Genomic DNA, 20,530 nt, shown 5'->3' with positions numbered 1-20,530 from the left:
GTCTGAAAATTTCCTCCAACCAAGAGTATCTGCAGTTTCAAAAAGAATGGCCATGGGTAGGCCATTCTTTAGAGAGATGAGAGAAGGAAGGCTTGGGGAGCCAGGGCCCTCACACAAGAGCCCATTTACCATGCTGAATGGACTTTAAAACTCTCTGGACAACCAGGATAAGCTTTTCAATGTGCTGGGTGCTAGGTGCTATAAAGAACCTCAGAGCACAAGGTGTCTCTTGTCAATGAGCTGATATTTTGGAGAGGCAAAGCCCACCCCTGGCTCTCAGGGCTGGTCTGGAGGGTGAGTGGAGTTGAGAATAGTTGCTATAGCAACTTTGTATGGTGTTAGGGTAATTATCTACACCAACGATTTCCCTGGACCTGAAAATTTGGAATTAAAAATGTTTACTTTGGACTAGTCAAAATCCTAAAGGGAAACTTCCCCTGTCCCAGAGCCTGGATTTTAACTAAGCCTAGCCATGCTTGCTGCCACTTAGCATCTGGGAGACGCGGAGCAGAGGCCCAGCTGTGTGAGCAATCTTGGCCCACCATTTAGCAGCTGTGTGGCCTGGGGCACGTTCCTTATCCACTCTCTGCCTCAGTGTCCCCATCTGTAAGCCAAAGACAATTACATAAGCTTTCTCATGGGATTCTTAGGAGGCTTCAAGGCAATAATTCAGGTAAAACACTTAGAACACTGCTGGGAACATAACAAGCACTAAAGAAATGTTACCAATTATAATTATTACTATGAATATGATGTGTGTTTTGCAGATGAGGAATTGAAGCTCAGAGAAGTTGAGTAATATGTTCAGGGTCTGTCTCTCTGTCTCTCTCTCTCTGTCTCATACACACACACACACATACACACACACTTAGATGGAAGAACAGAAACTCAAATTCAAACCCAGGAATTCTGACCCCAAAGCCCAAGAGCTTAATCATTACAGAGAACAAGTGTTTCTGAAAGGATGCCTCCTTATAACCCAGGACTTATTTCTTCAATCTGGGTCTTTTCCAGCCCATAAACTGGAAGAAAAGGGGGAAGTGGGGACATTTGAGAACACCGTGGTGCCTGAGAGGCAAATCTGAGGAAAGAATAAACTTGCAGATCTTGAATTCCAACGTCACCATGGGCATACCACCCATTTCACAATTTCCCCCAGATGGGCCCCAACCCTGGGAATCAGACCTAAGGACAGCAGCAAGGACAAGTCCCTGGTGCAAAGCTGCTATGGTTGCTGCTTAAAATTGACTCTGAAGTTGTATTAAGTAGCCAGAAAGCGTCAGCAAACCCAGCCTCCCTGACTCCGACAAGCCTGCGGCAGGCAGGTTATTATTATTATTTATTATTTGTTGATGGATATTCAAAGCCATCAGTCAGGTCTTCCCTCAGGCCAGGAAGCCGAGGAGCAAAGGCAGAGAAAATCCCGCGCTTGGTTCCCAGAGCTGCTTGGGAACTGAGAGTTATTAAAGTACACTTTGCTATTGCTATCAGCTCTGTGGGGTGCTTGACCCTACATCTGACTTCAGGCTTCTGCTGTCCCTGCAGCACAGGCAACAGAAAGTCTTACAAATTGCAAAGAGGGACGCTAGGGATGAACTGTGAGGAACTGGCGAGAAAGAAGACGTGGGGCTGGTGGAAATGGTGATTTTGTGCCCTTGTTTTGTACCCTCTCTGCCTTTACCTTTCATTACTCCATAACCACTGGACTCAACAAGACCTGAAGATGAAGAAATTGCCCAAGGAAGGATGGATGGAGCCATAAAAGTTCATGGAATAAGGAAAGAGAAAGACTTATTTGCCACATCATGTCACAAGGGTGAATATTGACCATATCCCTCACTGGGGGTGTTCGAACTTTTTTTGACCTTGACTGTGCCTCAGAGTTAGAAATACATTTTGCAATATGCCTCAGACCTCCATGCACACACTCATAAGTGTGTGTGCAAAAAAAATGAAAACTTTTCACTTGAATCAATACTCACTTTTACCACACAGGATGTCCTCTGATATTTTCTATCTTATAATTATCTCTTTTTAAAAAAATCTTGGTGAAGACCCACACAATTAACTTCATACCCACCTTAGACCTTGGAAGTAAGAATCCTCTCAGAATGAAGTCAGGGAACCAACAGTTTTGACAAGCACTCCAATGGTTCTCTTGCACACAAGATCATGCCTTCGACACTCAGCTGCCTCAACTTGCCTTCTCAAGAAACAACTATATATAAAATAGATAACTAATAAGAACCTACTGTATAGCACAGGGAACTCTTTTCAATACACTGTAGCGATCTATATGGAAGTAGAATCTAAGAAAGAGTGGATATATGTATATGTATAACTGACTCACTTTGCTATACAGCAGAAATTCACACAACATTGTAAATCATCTATACTCTAATAAAAAATTAACTAAGAAAATAAAGACAATTCAATTAAAGAGAAAAAAAAAAAACTATTGAAATCATCCAGGAATTCTCAAAGTCTGGAGGTGGCTAGTTTCATAATGCCTAGTCTTGGTCCATGATGATTAATTTTATGTGGCAACTTGGCTAGGTTATGGTATCCAGTTGTTTGGTCAAGCACTAATCTAGATGCTGCTGGGTAGGCATTTTGTAGATGTGATTAACTATTACAATCAGTTGGCTTTAAGTAAAGCCAGAACTCATGAGTGGAACTCATCCAATCAGTTGAGGGCCTTAAGAGCAAAGATTGAGAAGTCTGAGATTTTTGGAAAAAGAAATTCTGACTCAAGACTAACAGAAATCCTGCCTGAGCTGCTAGCCTGCCCTACATATTACAGACTTACCAGCCCTCATAATCTCATGAGCCAGTTCCTTAAAATAAATCTTTTTATATATTGTATGTGTGTGAATGTATATGTATATATATTTATATATTAATATATGTATTTATTTGTTCATATATGCATGTGTGTGTGTGTGTGTGTGTGTGTGTATATAAGCATATATACGTAAAACTCTTATTGGTTCCTCCTAGAGGTTTGGTTTCTCTGGAGAATCCTGACTGATATAAAATCTAAAGTCACATTTACTATTAAACTTAATGTGAAAAAGAAAGTATTTATACTCTGGTGACAATTAGAAATTGAAACTAAAGGGAAGGAAGAATGGATTCAGAGACCCAGTAACAGATCTGTAATCTAGCTGAGAAACAAGCCCCTGAGCTTGGGGAGTGCGAATGGAGAGATAAGAGGGTGTGTTCCCAAGGCATTTATGAGCTATATTCCATGGGAATTAACTGTCTATTTGTTACAGAGGTTGAAGGAGAAGAAGGAGTATAAAACTACACCCATAGTTTTGACTTGTTGAGTAGAAATACTAAACAGAGTGAGCAGTTTGTGGAGGAAAGATGATGAATTGAAATTTATACATATTACATCTGTGATCTTGCAAAACTCTGCATGTAAAGATACCTAGTAGGCATCTATTCAGCTCTATGTATGCACACGTGTCTGGATTTTAGAATCAGGCCCAATCTAGATAGAGATTTTGGAGTCATTCAATATTGTATATGAATAAATAGTATTTATTCATGTTGTATATCTATAAATAGTATTTGAAGAGATGGGAGAGATATGTATATTAGTAAAGACACAAATTGTGTGGAGGGTATTTATTGGCTCATATGCTTTAAAAGTACCAAGATATGCTGGCTTTAGATACAGCTGGGTAAAGATGTCCAAATGTTCACATCCAAATATTACCACCAGGAATCTGTCTCTCTCCATCTCCATCTTTTATCTCTGCTTCTATCCTGTCTAGGTGAGGAAATGGATACCAGCGCCTCCTGGTTGACATCCTACAAGTTTACTAACCACACAAAAAAAGACCATCTCTTTCCAAACAGTTCAAGCAAAAGTTCCATGGCTGAAAGTTTGGGCTGTTCCCCCAGGTCTTTCATGGTTTATGTCTCCTCATTCAGGTCTCAACTCAACCATCAGTTTCCAGAGAAGATTTTCTGACCACACTGTCTAAGATAGCTCCCCACCTGAGTCACTCATCTCACCTTTATTCTACTTTATCACTACATGATATTATCTTGTTATGTAATTTAGGTATTTAATTATTTATTACCTGTCTGTATAACTAGAATATAAACTCCATGAGCTCAGAGATAATTTGGTCCTTTTCACATTGTGGATTGCCAATCTCTAAACAGCACCTTCTGGCACATATTAGGTGTTCATTTAATATGTCCTGAATTAGTAGGCTTTGATGGTGGTGAGAGTATTTACACCAAAGAAATATTACAAATTATGGCTTCCTCCCACCCTGAATTCTGGTTGTTATTTACCGGTACATCAGAATCACATATGCTGAGAGACGTAGAGGTTTTATTCATCCTATCAAAAGAAATCAATTTGCTTTTACTAAAGGAAGGGTGGATGGATACTGGGGGAACAGCTGATGACTGCCATAGTAAAGTTGACTAGGAAGAGTTTATAAAACAAGCAGAGGGATATATCAAGACAAAATCTTGTAATACCCAACATTAAAAGGAGAGGTGGAAGAAGAGGAAGCTACAAAGAACGTAGTGAGAAGAGGCAACCAGAAATAATAAAAGCAAGTCTATGGTGTTACAGAAGTCAAGGAAAAATTGAATTTCAAGGAGGAATAAATGGTCCATTCTACCTTATTCTGCAGAGATCAAGGTAGCCTAAGATAGTCATTAAAAACTAGGGTCTTGGCAGTCCTAATAGCACAGTGTTCTCCGTGTCCAGCCTGCGTCTTCCCCTAGGTGGGGCTGCCACTCTTGCCTGTCCGTTTCCTCATGGTGCTGTTCCAACGCCCGACAGCATCCACCGATTTAGAGAATAATGACACAGGAGTTAATTCTAAACCTAAAAGTCATGTGACTATCAGGTGGGAAGTTTTAGAAGAAATTGGAAATTGGGTTACAACCCGAGCCACACAAGCAGCTCAGAAAATCCAGAACACTAAAGCACTTTTTCCACCCACCAAAACAACAAATGTCAACAAGCACCTGAAACCTACTGCTTCTGTGAAACCAGTGCAGATGGAAGTGTTGGCTCCAAAGGGTCCTTCTCCCACACCTCAGGACGTCTCCATGAAGGAAGAGAACCTCTGCCAAGCTTTCTCTGATGCCTTGCTCTACAAAATTGAGGATATTGATATTGAAGACTGGGAGAACTCTCAGCTCTGCAGTGACTACGTGAAGGATATCTACCAGTATCTAAGGCAGCTTGAGGTGCTACAGTCCATAAATCCACATTTCTTAGATGGGAGAGATATAAATGGCTGCATGTGTGCCATCCTGGTGGACTGGCTGGTGCCAGTGCACTCCAAGTTCAGGCTGCTGCAGGAAACGCTGTACATGTGTGTTGCCATCATGGGCCGATATTTACAGGCTCAGCCAGTCTCTCCAAAGAAGCTTCCGCTGGTTGGCATTATGGCACTGCTCTTGGCTTCCAAGTATGAGGAAATGTTTTCTCCAAACATTGAAGGCTTTGTTTACATCACCAACAATGCTTACACCAGTTCTCAAATTTGAGAAATGTACACTCTGATTTTGAAAGAATTGAAATTTGAGCTGAGTCAACCGTTGCCGCTACATTTCTAAGGCAGGCATCGAAAGCCGGGAATATGGATGTTGAATAGCACACTTCAGCCAAATACTTGATGGAGCTGACTCTCGTTGACTATGACATGGTGCACTATCACCCTTTTAAGGTGGCGGCAGGCACTTCCTGCCTGTCCCAGAAGGTTCTAACCAAGAAAAATGGAACTTAAAGCAGCAGTATTACACTGGCTATATATAGAGAGAGGTGCTGAAGGTCATGCGGCACAAGGCCAAAAACATTGGGCGCGTCAACAAGAACATGACCAAGTTCACCACCATCAAGAATAAGTATGCAAGTGGCAAACTCCTGAAGATCAGCACAATTCCTCAGCTGAACTCAAAAGCCATCCAGGAGCTTGCCTCACCTCTGTTGGGACAGTCCTAAGCTCCAGGGCCCTGTGGAAGAGTGTGTCGTCTGTGCACTTTGTCTTGCTGATCTGGAATTCCTGAGTTTGTATATAATCCTCTGGTCTATCTCGTGAAACTTCTTCTCAGACTGGTTTTCTATATGTATATTGAAGAAAAATAAAGCTATTGATTTTCTTAAGGTAAAAAAAAAAAAAAAGCTAGGGTCTTTACTTGATTGATAAGATGGCAAGATTCTGATATCCACTGGTCCACATTTCTCTATTTAGATTTAATGTATCTAAAGTCACTGAATAAGGAGATTTCATCTTGCTTTATAAGACACCTATCTCTTTTTCTCAGCTATTGGGGTTCTCTGTGCCTACAGAGTAAAAGCAGAGCTCTATACTTCATGTGGCTCATTGGGATAACACTGGCACAACAGATACTATTCTCCCTTTGGGTGATCTCACCTTCAAAAGCCCAATTTGGGAATGAAAGATACAGATAACTAATGATCCTATTGAAGGATCACTTCCTTCAAGTATCAAGTATGAATACTTCCATACTAAGTCTCCAAACTAAGTTTTCAGCTTAGACTGGAAACCACTGTTAATTTTGTGTTTTGGGATATTTGTTTACTGCAGAGCTATTCAGTCAAGAAAGAGGAAGGTTACCTGATGCAGGGCTGAGTTTACCAATCGCTTCCTGTCTGCATGTCCCAGCACTCCATCTAAATTCTAGGAGCCTGATCAGGAACCATTAATATCACAGACCTAGGAGACAAGACCTACATCACAAGTCCCAAAATGTACACTTAACACTAAGCTCTGTGATCCTACTTAAGTCACTAAACTGTTCTAAACCTCTATTTTCTATGAGAAGAAGGGTTGGACTATACCATTTCAAATATGTCTTCTGGCTCTAAATTTCTGTTTCTGTAGTTTTAACTACTCCTGTATTCCCAATTATCTACCATCATATGGAGTGTTTCAGTAAATATCCACTGAAGGATTGAAGGGTGAAGAGGCAAAATATTATCTAGCCATCATATCCATACCAGAAAAAAAGTAATGGGGAAAACATAGGCAAGCTACAACCAAGAAAATTAACATCAGGCCATGATGTTATAATTCATGGATTCAGAATAAGGGCTCTCTGTCCTGGCTCCCATTTGTAACTGGTTTATTACTGTAAATTCCAGAAGGCCCTCTTATAACAGTCTCCTTTATATCATGGCCCTACCCCATGGACAGTTTTGTAACACAACGATGAAAAGCCCCTTCCTTACTTTCAGCATTGCACTGACCACCATTGTCATTAGAATGGACCCCCATCACTGGCACTAGCTAAACTGAAGAGATAATTTGTATCAATTAGAGCTCTTTGGTAGAAAGCAATAGAAATTGACTTAAGGGGAGAAAAAAGTAATTGCAAGTCTACTGTGCAGCTTTGCTGAATAAAACGAAGAGTTGGTTAACCAAGCACAAGAAGAACAAGGACCCAGCAGCTCAGGCATATCAGTCACTCAGGATGCATTCTCCAGAGCATTGTTATCAGATGGCTCAGCTTTCTTCTGTCTCTATGTGTCTCTGCCTGAGATTCAAATGCTGGGGGAAAAAAAGCTGATTGGCCTGTTTTGGGTCATTATACTTACCCCTGGGATCAAAGAGCAGTGACTCTTTCCAGAAGAACGGCATGCATACAGTCTATGCATATGTGTGTATATGTATGTATGTAGTATATAAGTACACACATGAGTGCACGGCACATGCATGTCTGTGCATGTATGTGCATGTGTGTAGCTACATCTGTATCTGTATTTGTGTATGAGTTTATGTGTGGGATTGTGGACATGGGTGTGCATTGTCTTTTTATATGTACAGGTGCACATGTGCAGCAGAAGAACATGCTGGGAAGATACAGTTCACAGGATCAGGTACTTTTTGGTAAAGTCTTTAAGATGTTCTTGAATTTCAGTAACCTGCCCTACCAGCTAGGTAACTAGCTATATAACCTATTATGTCTATTTTTTAGTTACTCTCATTTATAAAATGGGAATGCCAATATTTACTTTGTTCTAAGGATGAAAAAAAAAAGAAAGACAACGCATGTATGCAATAGCAGTAAAACTGGCACAATAACCTCAATAAATAGGAGTTAATATTCTTACTATCTTATTATCTCTGAGATAGGCTAGGATGTTCGTAAATAGGTCAAAATCAAGTCAAAAAAAGTTCTATTCAATCTCATTCTTTCTGCCCCAAGAGCATCCACATTGGGAAAGTCACTCTGTCCCCATCCCCAGGAGGCTACTCCCTCACTCTCAACTCAGAGGCTTTGCTAATGTGCTTCTTTCCACCTGGAATACTCTCTTTTCTTGTAATCCCAGTCCCAAACCCTAACCCCTTCAGGACTGCGTTTCCACACACGACCCCCAGTTAAGCCTTTGTCGAGACCCTCCGGATCTCCAATCTCCTGCTCCTCTGAGTGACAACAACACTTACAGGGAGATGGTGGCTAGATCCAATGGTTATATCCACCGGGGGTCCTGCATTGAAAGGGATTCTGAAACCAAGACCAGGTCCAGAATCAGCAGGAAAGAGTGCCACAAGAATTAGAGTTTATGGCATGGGGAGCACGAAGTAAGTGCTGTGACATACTTGGCAGGTGATTGTGATGCCTGCCATGCTAGTCTTTGGTTGTACAATGTGTTGGACTGCTCACTAAATGCCCCATGTGTGCTCTTCCCTTGAAACCAAGAATCCCACCTCATATTTTTTATTTCTATCCCACTCTAGTGTGGTGCTGAGCATGAGCCAGGGGATCAATCAAGGCTGGTAGGAGGCTGAATTCATTCCTTTACTGGTAGCCAAAAAGCATGAGGTCATGTACTACAAACTGAGAGCATCTGGGGACAATGAACAAATGCAATCCCACAACCTTCTCAGCAGGGAACATGGGGACAGGGGCAGGATCATGACTTTCTGAGTTAGACTAAACTGGGTTAAACTCCCATATACCTATTAATTGGGTCATGTTATGGCCAAGTCATATAACCACACCAAATTTCAGTTTCCCTGTCCAAAAGGAATGGCACTAACAATATCCACGTTACAAGTCATTGAGAGGATTAGAAAAAATCAAACATATAAAAGATTTGGTCCAAATCTGGAAAGAGATGAAGCATTCAGTATATCTGAGTTTCATTTTAAGATATGAATGAAGGATTTGAAAAGAGTTCAGGAATTAATAACAACATTATCATTTCCTTGTCATTAGATCAGATCCGATCAGATCAGTCACTCAGTCATGTCCGACTCTGCGACCCCATGAATCGCAGCACGCCAGGCCCCCCTGTCCATCACCAACCCAGCAGTTCACTGAGACTCACGACCATGGAATTAGTGATGCCATCCAGCCATCTCATCCTCTGTCGTCCCCTTCTCCTCTTGCCCCCAATCCCTCCCAGCATCAGAGTCTTTTCCAATGAGTCAACTCTTCGCATGAGGGGGCCAAAGTACTGGAGTTTCAGCTTTAGCATCATTCCTTCCAAAGAAATCCTAGGGCTGATCTCCTTCAGAATGGACTGGTTGGATCTCCTTGCAGTCCAAGGGACTCTCAAGAGTCTTCTCCAACACCACAGTTCAAAAGCATCAATTCTTCGGCTCTCAGCCTTCTTCACAGTCCAACTCTCACATCCATACATGACCACAGGAAAAACCATAGCTTTGACTAGACAGACCTTTGTTGGCAAAGTAATGTCTCTGCTTTTCAATATGCTATCTAGGTGGGTCATAACTTTCCTTCCAAGAAGTAAGCGTCTTTTAATTTCATGGCTGCAGTCAACATCTGCAGTGATTTGGAGCCCAGAAAAATGAAGTCTGACACTGTTTCCACTGTTTCCCCATCTATTTCCCAAGAAGTGATGGGACCGGATGCCATGATCTTCGTTTTCTGAATGTTGAGCTTTAAGCTAACTTTTTCACTCTCCACTTTCACTTTCATCAAGAGGCTTTTGAGTTCCTCTTCACTTTCTGCCATAAGGGTGGTGTCATCTGCATATCTGAGGTGATTGATATTTCTCCTGGCAATCTTGAATCCAGCTTGTGCTTCTTCCAGTCCAGCGTTTCTCATGATGTACCCTGCATATAAGTTAAATAAACAGGGTGACAATATACAGCCTTGACGTACTCCTTTTCCTATTTGGAACCAGTCTGTTGTTCCATGTCCAGTTCTAACTGTTGCTTCCTGACCTGCAAACAAATTTCTCAAGAGGCAGGTCAGGTGGTCTGGTATTCCCATCTCTTTCAGAAATTTCCAGTTTATTGTGATCCACACGGTCAAAGGCTTTGGCATAGTCAATAAAGCAGAAATAGATGTTTTTCTGGAACTCTCTTGCTTTTTGGGGATCCAGCGGATATTGGCAATTTGATCTCTGGTTCCTCTGCCTTTTCTAAAACCAGCTTGAACATCAGGAAGTTCACGGTTCACATATTGCTGAAGCCTGGCTTGGAGAATTTTGAGCATTACTTTACTAGCATGTGAGATGAGTGCAATTGTGCAGTAGTTTGAGCATTCTTTGGCATTGCCTTTCTTTGGGATTGGAATGAAAACTGACCTTTTCCAGTCCTGTGGCCACCACTGAACTTTCCAAATTTGCTGGAATATTGAGTGCAGCACTTTCACAGCATCATCTTTCAGGATTTGGAATAGCTCAACTGGAATTCCATCACCTCCACTAGCTTTGTTCCTAGTGATGCTTTCTAAGGCCCACTTGACTTCACATTCCAGGATGTCTGGCTCTAGGTCAGTGATCACACCATAGTGATTATCTGGGTTGTGAAGATCTTTTTGTACAGTTCTTCTGTGTATTCTTGCCATCTCTTCTTAATATCTTCTGCTTCTGTTAGGTCCATACTATTTCTGTCCTTTATCGAGCTCATCTTTGCATGAAATGTTCCTTTGGTACCTCTAATTTTCTTGAAGAGCTCTCTATTCTTCCCCATTCTGTGGTTTTCCTCTATTTCTTTGCATTGATCGCTGAAGAAGGCTTCCTTATCTCTTCTTGCTATTCTTTGGAACTCTGCATTCAAATGTTTATATCTTTCCTTGTCTCCTTTGCTTTTCACTTCGCTTCTTTTCACAGCTATTTGTAAGGCCTCTCCAGACAGCCATTTTAATTTTTTGCATTTCTTTTCCATGGGGATGGTCTTGATCCTGTCTCCTGTACAATGTCATGAACCTCATTCCATAGTTCATCAGGCACTCTATCTATCAGATCTAGGCCCTTAAATCTATTTCTCACTTCCACTGTATAATCATAAGGGATTTGATTTAGGTCATACCTGAATGGTCTAGTGGTTTTCCCTACTTTCTTCAATTTAAGTCTGAATTCGGCAATAAGGAGTTCATGGTCTGAGCCACAGGCAGCTCCTGGTCTTGTTTTTGCTGACTGTAGAGAGCTTCTCCATCTTTGGCTGAAAAGAATATAATCAATCTGATTTCAGTGCTGACCATCTGGTGATGTTCATGTATAGAGTCTTCTTTTGTGTTGTTGGAAGAGGGTGTTTGTTATGACCAGTGCATTTTCTTGGCAAAATTCGATTAGTCTTTGCCCTGCTACATTCCATATTCCAAGGCCAAATTTGCCTGTTACTCCAGGTGTTTCTTGACTTCCTACTTTTGCATTCCAGTCCCCTATAATGAAAAGAACATCTTTTTTGGGTGTTAGTTCTAAAAGGTCTTGTAGGTCTTCATAGAACCATTCAACTTCAGCTTCTTCAGCGTTACTGGTTGGGGCATAGACTTGGATTACTGTGATATTGAATGTTTTACCTTGGAAACGAACAGAAATCATTCTGTCGTTTTTGAGATTGCATCCAAGTACTGCATTTCGGACTCTTTTGTTGACCATGATGGCTACTCCATTTCTTCTGAGGGATTCCTGCCCGCAGTAGTAGATATAATGGTCATCTGAATTAAATTCACCCATTCCAGTCCATTTTGGTTCGCTGATTCCTAGAATGTCGACATTCACTCTTCCCATCTCCTGTTTGACACTTCCAATTTGCCTTGATTCATGGACCTGACATTCCAGGTTCCTATGCAATATTGCTCTTTACAGCATCGGACCTTGCTTCTATCACCAGTCATATTCACAGCTGGGTATTCTTTTTGCTTTGGCTCCATCCCTTCATTCTTTCTGGAGTTATTTCTCCACTGATCTCCAGTAGCATATTGGGCACCTACTGACCTGGGGAGTTTCTCTTTCAGTATCCTATCATTTTGCCTTTAAGGAATGGCAAACCACTTCAGTATTCTTGCCTTGAGAACTTGTCATCACCGTGTGGCAATCTGGTTTCCCTGGAAGACAGTCCATACCAATCCTCCTTGGATCATGCCTGTGTAGCTTTTGCAAGGAATCCCCTCTTCCCTTCCCACTTGGCCCCTAGCATGACCTCCCAGAAAATGCTCTGCCCTTTCACCACCCTCTTGGCTGGTAATTTGGAAATCTCCCTACCATCACAATAGGCTCTCTTCACAAAATAGGTGCGGGGGCTGGAGAGTTCAGACATGCTTTCCACTGAATCAAGCCTGTATTTCTAAGCTTGGAGTTTAGCACACTTATATGTGTGAAACATGAGTCAGGATCAACAGAGACCCTGGATTACCCTTGCTTATGTAATTTTCTGGGGAAATCCAGGGCATTAAAATCACTAACCACGCAGCATCAGTTGACACAGTACCTGATTTTAGCACTAAAAGTCAATCTGCGATAAACCATATATTCCAAGCCATAGATGGAACATTTACTTTTTAAAAGAACATCTATTTATTGAGTGCTAACTGTGTGCTAGGCAGTATGCTAAGAACTTAATAGACACAGTAATACTTTATCCTCCCAACAACCCTCAGTAGTAGTACAAACTATCGCTTCTCTTCAAATCTATATAAAACCCTGTCATTATCTGAAATAGTGTGTTTCACTGGTAACTAAAATGTACATGGACATTACTGCCCCCTGGGCTATACCTCTGCCCTGCCAAACACTTGGCACAATCATCAGGAATCCAATAGGGAGAGATGCCCCGGGGCAAAGCTCCCATTTCTGCTCCAGAGCACCCAGAGACTTCCTCCTAGAAAGTCCATTAGCCCTGACAGGCATCACTGGTGTAAATCACCACACAGCACTCAAGGAGAATATAGTTATTATAACAATTGCTGCATTGCATGATGCTCATGCCATCCAGAAATGTAGGTCTAATTAGCTCTAAGCTGCAGAAGATTTGAGTATGGTAGTTTCATTTTGGCTTAATGCTCAGTGCCTGGTATAAAATCTGAATTTATTACTCTTTTTTTTAATCATTTCTGCATGGCTCAACCAGTCGTATCAAAACTACTGCATGTTACAGACTTTAAAAAGTGATTCCCTGTAGGCATTTTAAGGTATAGGATCTATTATGGGAAGATATATATTTGACAGCGTTCTGTTTATTACTCATTTCCGCTACATTGTTCATGAACATAGTGAAAAATGTTCACAGTGGTAAGTAACATTTTATTCCAGGAAAAAGAAACAGGGGCAACTTCCTTCAGTATGTACTAGAAACAGCGTGTCAGCAACTACAGGACTAATGGGTGAATGCTTTGCATACTCCATCAAGACCCTCATAAACAAAAGAGACTGTTTTAATACTACATATCACCCTAGATTTCAACCAAAAATATTTTCTTATTTAAAGTAGTGTGTCGGAATTCCCTGGCGGTCCAGTGGTTAAGACTCTGTGGTTTCACTGCCTGTGTGTGCAGGTTTGATCTCTGGTTGGGAACTAGGATCCCACAGTCTGTGTGGTGGGCAAATAAATAAATAAATAAAAATAGTATGTCTCACCAGTGCACAGTCTGTTACCTTTCTGAACATTTTAAAAAGCCAAACCCAGGTAGCCTCATCTCTCCTGCTTTGGTCCTCAAGACCAGCTGTTTAGAAATAGGAAGTGAAGACATCTTTGTCATTTGTTCTATTTACTTATTACTTATTTGTGTCTGAACTAGTGCAGCTCTTTTCCCGAGATGTTGAAGGGAGCTGCCTCAAAGAGATCCCACTTTCAGGAATGACCTCAGGCACTACTTTCTGACTCCACTCCACACTTGCTTGCTCAGCTTCAGTCTCTCTAATTTCTCTCCTTATCATTATTCCTTGGCTCCCTAGGTTGTGGCTCTGGTCAGATTCTCTGCTTGACTCTCAGTCTGGCTTTACCTCAGATATTCAACTTAGGATTGCTCTGCAGCCCTTGGGTCACTCCCAACCCATCCCAGGGAATCTGAGTCTAGGTCCAGTGGCCTTAAGACTCCAACTGTCTAAAGTTCAGGTAATATTTTTGAAGAGAGGAGGTTTCAGGTAAAATGTAGAAGTTACTGAGGCAACTGACCCCACTCAGTTCCTGTGTGTATATAAGATCTTTGGTGTGGGGTCCTTTCTGCTGCCCTTCGTGCACCTCACCAAAGTCTATGGGGCCCAGAGCTCTATTCTTCATAATGGCTTAGTATAGAGCTGGGCCAAGTGTCATCATGGCAAAGTTGACCCAGAGCCTGACCTCACTGAGCTACCAAATCAATCAACCTGGGCATTACCTACTTCCAGAATTCTTCCTGTGTGCAATTACTCTATCATTTAAACCCATTTTCATTAGATATTCTGTTACATGCAGCCGAAGCATCGTGATTAAATTGCTAGGAATACTACAATCTTCCATTCTCGAAGTATATAAACAAGTAGAGAAGAATGGACATGGACCTGATACTTGGATCTTGGAGGCACATCTTAACTCCCTCAGTGGCGCAACTTCATTTATTGTTTTATCTCTCTATTGAACTGTAAGCTTCTTAAGAGTCTAATTCCCTGTTTGGAGAGAGAGTATACTACTTATTGAGACTTTTACAAACTCAAACATCTTGATTGGATGCCACTGCCACTTACTAGTTGTATGATCTTGAGCAAGTGATTAATCACTCTAATTCAAAAAGGTGAGAAAAATAATATGTGCCATAATATCTACTTTATGAATTATTGTACAATAAACTGAGATAATCCATGTGATAAACAAACTTATCTTAGCACAAAATGTAAGCATTTTTAAAGAAGTTAATATTTTAGTTTTGTATATTCACCATCCACCTAGAATTCATTTTGACATTTAAAAAAAGATTGTTGAGTCAATGAGTGACTGAACAGATAGATGACTTAGTGAATGAATGGATGAATAACAACTTTGTTGCTTTGAGTATTCCAGGAGGCATAAATTTTTGAGATTTGAGACACTGAAAATCAGTTTATGGTGTGATATGACTTAAAATCATAGACTTTTCAGTTGTTTTATATCAAATGTAATGATTTCTTATTCATTCTTACAAATTTGGGAAAGATTTGCCCCAAAGACATGGATTGTCTTTCTTAGTAAATATTCTTTTCTTGCTTTTGTCCCCAAGGACACAGAGTAGAAATACCTCTCACTTTCAGGCCTGATATCAGCTTCCCAAAGCTGAAGGCCAGCTCTGACTTCTGAGACAAGGCCTCAGCGGACCCTCTCCATCTCCTGACCTTGGGAAGCTGCTGCAAGTGGCTGTTTGGTAGTAAGCAGGGAGTCACAGCATGCACCGAGTTCTCAGGGTTGACAGCACTGGAATAGAACAGAAGACACCTCAGATGGAGAGTAGTGTCACAGCCAAGCTTTCAATACCCAGGTATTCAGCACGTGGAGAGGGTGCTGTGGGATACCAGCTCTCCTCCTTCAGGACCACGAGCTGCTTGAGAATACTGGCTACTTAGAGCTTTAAGCGGAGTCCCTTTATGAGAATTGCTCAGAGAATTTCACAGAAGGAAGAGGCCTTGCCCAGAATTCTGTTCCTTCTCCAGTAGCAACCCACCTCCAATGACTGCTCATTTCTGAAGTTTAACCTCCTTGCCTTAATTCAGGGCAACCCAAGGGCCATCCCAGATCTGAGGCCATGACGTTGCTGCAATTACCAATCAGTTCTACATCTACCTCTATCCCATCACACTTCATTTCACTTGCTACTCCTATGAACAAGCCCTAGGAAATCTCCTGTGCACTAGTCACAGAGTTCAGTTCCAGGAAGTCTGACTTAAAATAGAATTGTTTTAAGTGTCAGAGATACAGCAAAGAATAGCCCAGAATTCTCATAGACTTAATACTGGAGGGAAGGAAGGGGGAAAGAATGAGAAAAGGAAATAAATAAAAATATAATATATCAAACAGGGATAAATATTATGAAAACAAATGAAACAAAGTAAGGAGAATGAAAAATGAAGTGGATGCTGTTTTCAATAGTCTCATTAGAGTACTCCTTCCTGATAAGGGGCATTTGAGCAGAGGCCTGAATGAAATGAGTGAAGCGTGTCAGAATCTGAAAGAATATTTCAGGCAAGGCAAGGGCAAGTGCAAAGGGCCTGGGGAGATGTGTTTAGTGTGTTTGCAGAATAGTGAGAAAACCTGAGTGGCTGGACAGAGTAGAAGAAGGGGAGAACAAGTGGTATTTTACATTTTTAAGTAATTCTTCTGGCTGCTATGTGAAAATGAGATTGGGACAGGTGGCAAAGGTGACATCAGAAAGACCAGTTTGGAGGATAATATAATACTCAAACAAGAGATAGCCAGCCCCAATAATCAAAGAATATGAGCATCTTCTTACATGCAAATCTATGACTTATGTTAGAAAATACACCCACCTGTGTATATGCCCCCCAAATTAGTTAAAAGTTCAAGGTCCCTTTTAAAGGTTCTAGTCACCAATTCTAACGTGTGTTAGAGTGTGTGTATTAGATTGGAACGGGGAGGGAGAGTCCTCCATCAGTTCAGTTCAGTCACTCAGTCGTGTCCGACTCTTAGCAACCCCATGAATGGCAGCACACCAGGTCTCCCTGTCCATCACCAACTCCCGCAGTTCACCCAAACTCAAGTCCATCGAGTTGATGATGAAATCCAGCCATCTCATCCTCTGTCGTCCCCTTCTCCTCCTGCCCCCAATTCCTTCCAGCATCAGTCTTTTCCAATGAGTCAACTCTTCACATGAGGTGGCCAAAGTACTGGAGTTTCAGCCTTAGCATAATTCCTTCCAAAGAAATCCCAGGGCTGATCTCCTTTAGGAGGGACTGGTTGGAGCTTCTTGCAGTCCAAGGGACTCTCAAGAGTCTTCTCCAACACCACAGTTCAAAAGCATCAATTCTTCAGCGCTCAGCCTTCTTCACAGTCCAACTCTCACATCCATACATGACCAGTGGAAAAACCATAGCCTTGACTAGACGGACCTTTGTAGGCAAAGTAATGTCTCTGCTTTTGAATATGCTATCTAGGTGGGTCATAACTTTCCTTCCAAGGAGTACACGTCTTTTAATTTCATGGCTGCACTCACCATCTGCAGTAATTTTGGAGCCCCCCAAAATAGTCTGACACTGTTTCCACTGTTTCCCATCTATTTCCCATGAAGTGATGGGACCAGATGCCATGATCTTCGTTTTCTGAATGTTGAGCTTTAAGCCAACTTTTTCACTCTCCTCTTTCACTTTCATCAAGAGGCTTTTTAGTTCCTCTTCACTTTCCCCATAAGGGTGGTGTCATCTGCATATATGAGATTATTGATATTTCTCCTCGCAATCTTGATTCTAGCTTGTGCTTCCTCCAGCCCGCGTTTCTCATGATGTATTCTGCATATAAGGTAAATAAGCAGGAGCCTTGACGAACTCCTTTTCCTATTGGAACCAGTCTGTTGTTCCATGTCCAGTTCTAACTGTTGCTTCCTGACCTGCATATAGGTTTCTCAAGAGGCAGGTCAGGTGATCTGGTATTCCCATCTCTTCCAGAATTTTCCACAGTTTATTGTGATTCACGTAGTCAAAGGCTTTGGCATAGTCAATAAAGCAGGGATAGATGTTTTTCTGCAACTCTCTTGCTTTTTCCATGATCCAGCAGATGTTGGCAATTTGATCTATGGTTCCTCTGCCTTTTCTAAAACCAGCTTGAACATCAGGAAGTTCATGGTTCACGTATTGCTGAAGCCTGGCTTGGAGAATTTTGAGCATTACTTTACTAGCGTGTGAGATGAGTGCAATTGTGTGGTAGTTTGAGCATTCTTTGGCATTGCCTTTCTTTGGGATTGGAATGCAAACTGACCTTTTCCAGTCCTGTGGCCACTGCTGAGTCTTCCAAATTTGTCAGAATATTGAGTATAGCACTTTCACAGCATCATCTTTCAGGATTTGGAATAGGTCAACTGGAATTCCATCACCTCCACTAGCTTTGTTCCTAGTGATGCTTTCAAAGGCCCACTTGACTTCACATTCCAGGATATCTGGCCATAGGTGAGTGATCACACCATCGTGATTATCTGGGTCGTGAAGTTCTTTTTTGTACAGTTCTTCTGTGTATTCTTGCCATCTCTTCTTAATATCTTCTGCTTCTGTTAGGTCCATACCATTTTTGTCCTTTATCGAGCCCATCTTTGCATGAAACATTCCTTTGGTATCTCCGGTTTTCTTGAAGAGATCTCTAGTCCTTCCCATTCTATTGTTGTCCTCTATTTCTTTTCATTGATCGCTGAGGAAGGCTTTCTTATCTCTCCTTGCTATTCTTTGGAACTCTGCATTCAGATGTTTATATCTTTCCTTTTCTCCTTTGCTTTTTGCTTCTCTTCTTTTCACAGTTATTTGTAAGGCCTCCCCAGACAGCCATTTTGCTTTTTTGCATTTCTTTTCCACAGGGATGGTCTTGATTCCTGTCTCCTGTACAATGTCACGAACCTCATTCCATAGTTCATCAGGCACTCTATCTATCAGATCTAGGCCCTTAAATCTATTTCTCACTTCCACTGTATAATCATAAGGGATTTGATTTAGGTCATACCTGAATGGTCTAGTGGTTTTCCCTACTTTCTTCAATTTAAGTCTGAATTCGGCAATAAGGAGTTCATGGTCTGAGCCACAGGCAGCTCCTGGTCTTGTTTTTGCTGACTGTATAGAGCTTCTCTATCTTTGGCTGCAAAGAATATAATCAATCTGGTTTCGGTGTTGACCATCTGGTGATGTCCATGTGTAGAGTCTTCTTTTGTGTTGTTGAAAGAGGATGTTTGCTATGACCAGTGCGTTCTCTTGACAAAACTCTATTAGCCTTTGCCCTGCTTCATTCCGTATTCCAAGGCCACATTTGCCTGTTACTCCAGGTGTTTCTTGACTTCCTGCTTTTGCATTCCAGTCCCCCATAATGAAAAGGACATCTTTTTGGGGTGTTAGCTCTAAAAGGTCTTGTAGATCTTCAGAGAACCATTCAACTTCAACTTCTTCAGCATTACTGGTTGGGGCATAGACTTGGATTACTGTGATATTGAATAGTTTGCCTTGGAAATGAACAGAGATCATTTTGTCATTTTTGAGATTGCATGCAAGTACTGCATTTCGGACTCTTTTGTTGACCATGATGGCCACTGCATTTCTTCTAAGGGATTCCTGCCCACAGTAGTAGATATAATGGTCATCTGAGTTAAATTCACCCATTCCAGTCCATTTCAGTTCGCTGATTCCTAGATTGTCGACGTTCACTCTTTGACACTTCACTGTTTGACCACTTCCTATTTGCCTTGATTCATGGACCTGACATTCCAGGTTCCTATGCAATATTGCTCTTTACAGCATTGGACCTTGCTTCTATCACCAGTCACATCCACAGCTGGGTATTGTTTTTGCTTTGGCCCCATCCCTTCATTCTTTCTGGAGTTATTTCTCCACTGATCTCCAGTAGCATATGGGCACCTACCAACCTGGGGAGTTCCTCCTTCAGTATCCTATCATTTTGCCTTTTCATACTGTTCATGAGGTTCTCAAGGCAAGAATACTGAAGTGGTTTGCCATTCCCTTCTCCAATGGACCACATTCTGTCAGACCTCTCCACCATGATCTGCCCATCTTGGGTGGCCCCACACGGCATGGCTTAGTTTCATTGAGTTAGACAAGGCTGTGGTCCATGTGATTAGATTGACTAGTTTTCTGTGATTATGGTTTGTGTGTCTGCCCTCTGACGCCTCTCACAACACCTACTGTCTTACTTGGGTTTCTCTTACCTTGGACGTGGGCTATCTCTTCACGGCTGCTCCAGTAAAGTGCAGCCACTGCTCCTTACCTTGGATGAGGGGTATCTCCTCACAGCCGCCCCTCCTGACCTTGAATGTGGAGTAGCTCCTCTCAGCCCTCCTGTGCCCGTGCAGCCACCACTCCTTGGACGTGGGGTCAAGGAAGTGATCCCGTGCCTGGTGGGGGACAAGGCCGCTGGGTCAGGGCTTGGGGAGACGGGGCGGAGGGGTGGGCCAGACCCCGCTGGCTTTACTCTGCAAAAATACGAAAATATGGTGGAAAATGGCAATGGTGCAGTTCCAGGTGGCCTGGGGGCATGGCCAGTGCTCCCTGAAAAGGAGTCGCTGGCCAATTTGAGACCCCGACTCCCCTGTCAGCCTCACACAGGGATGCACGTAGAGCCACCGTAAAGCCGTCAGGTAGTCCTCCATACATCCAAGC

General features: G+C 42.0%; 1 pseudogene; it reads left to right on the top strand.

The window, feature by feature from the left end:
* The first annotated feature begins 4,416 nt into the window (after nucleotides 1-4,416).
* LOC133251564 (G2/mitotic-specific cyclin-B2-like) lies at nucleotides 4,417-5,989 on the top strand (annotated as a pseudogene).
* The last annotated feature ends 14,541 nt before the right edge of the window (nucleotides 5,990-20,530 follow it).

The sequence above is a fragment of the Bos javanicus genome, chromosome 7, assembly GCF_032452875.1.
Source record: "Bos javanicus breed banteng chromosome 7, ARS-OSU_banteng_1.0, whole genome shotgun sequence".
Classification (NCBI taxonomy): domain Eukaryota; kingdom Metazoa; phylum Chordata; class Mammalia; order Artiodactyla; family Bovidae; genus Bos; species Bos javanicus.
Note: the sequence above shows the minus strand (reverse complement) of the source record. Positions and strands in the feature narration are given on the sequence as shown.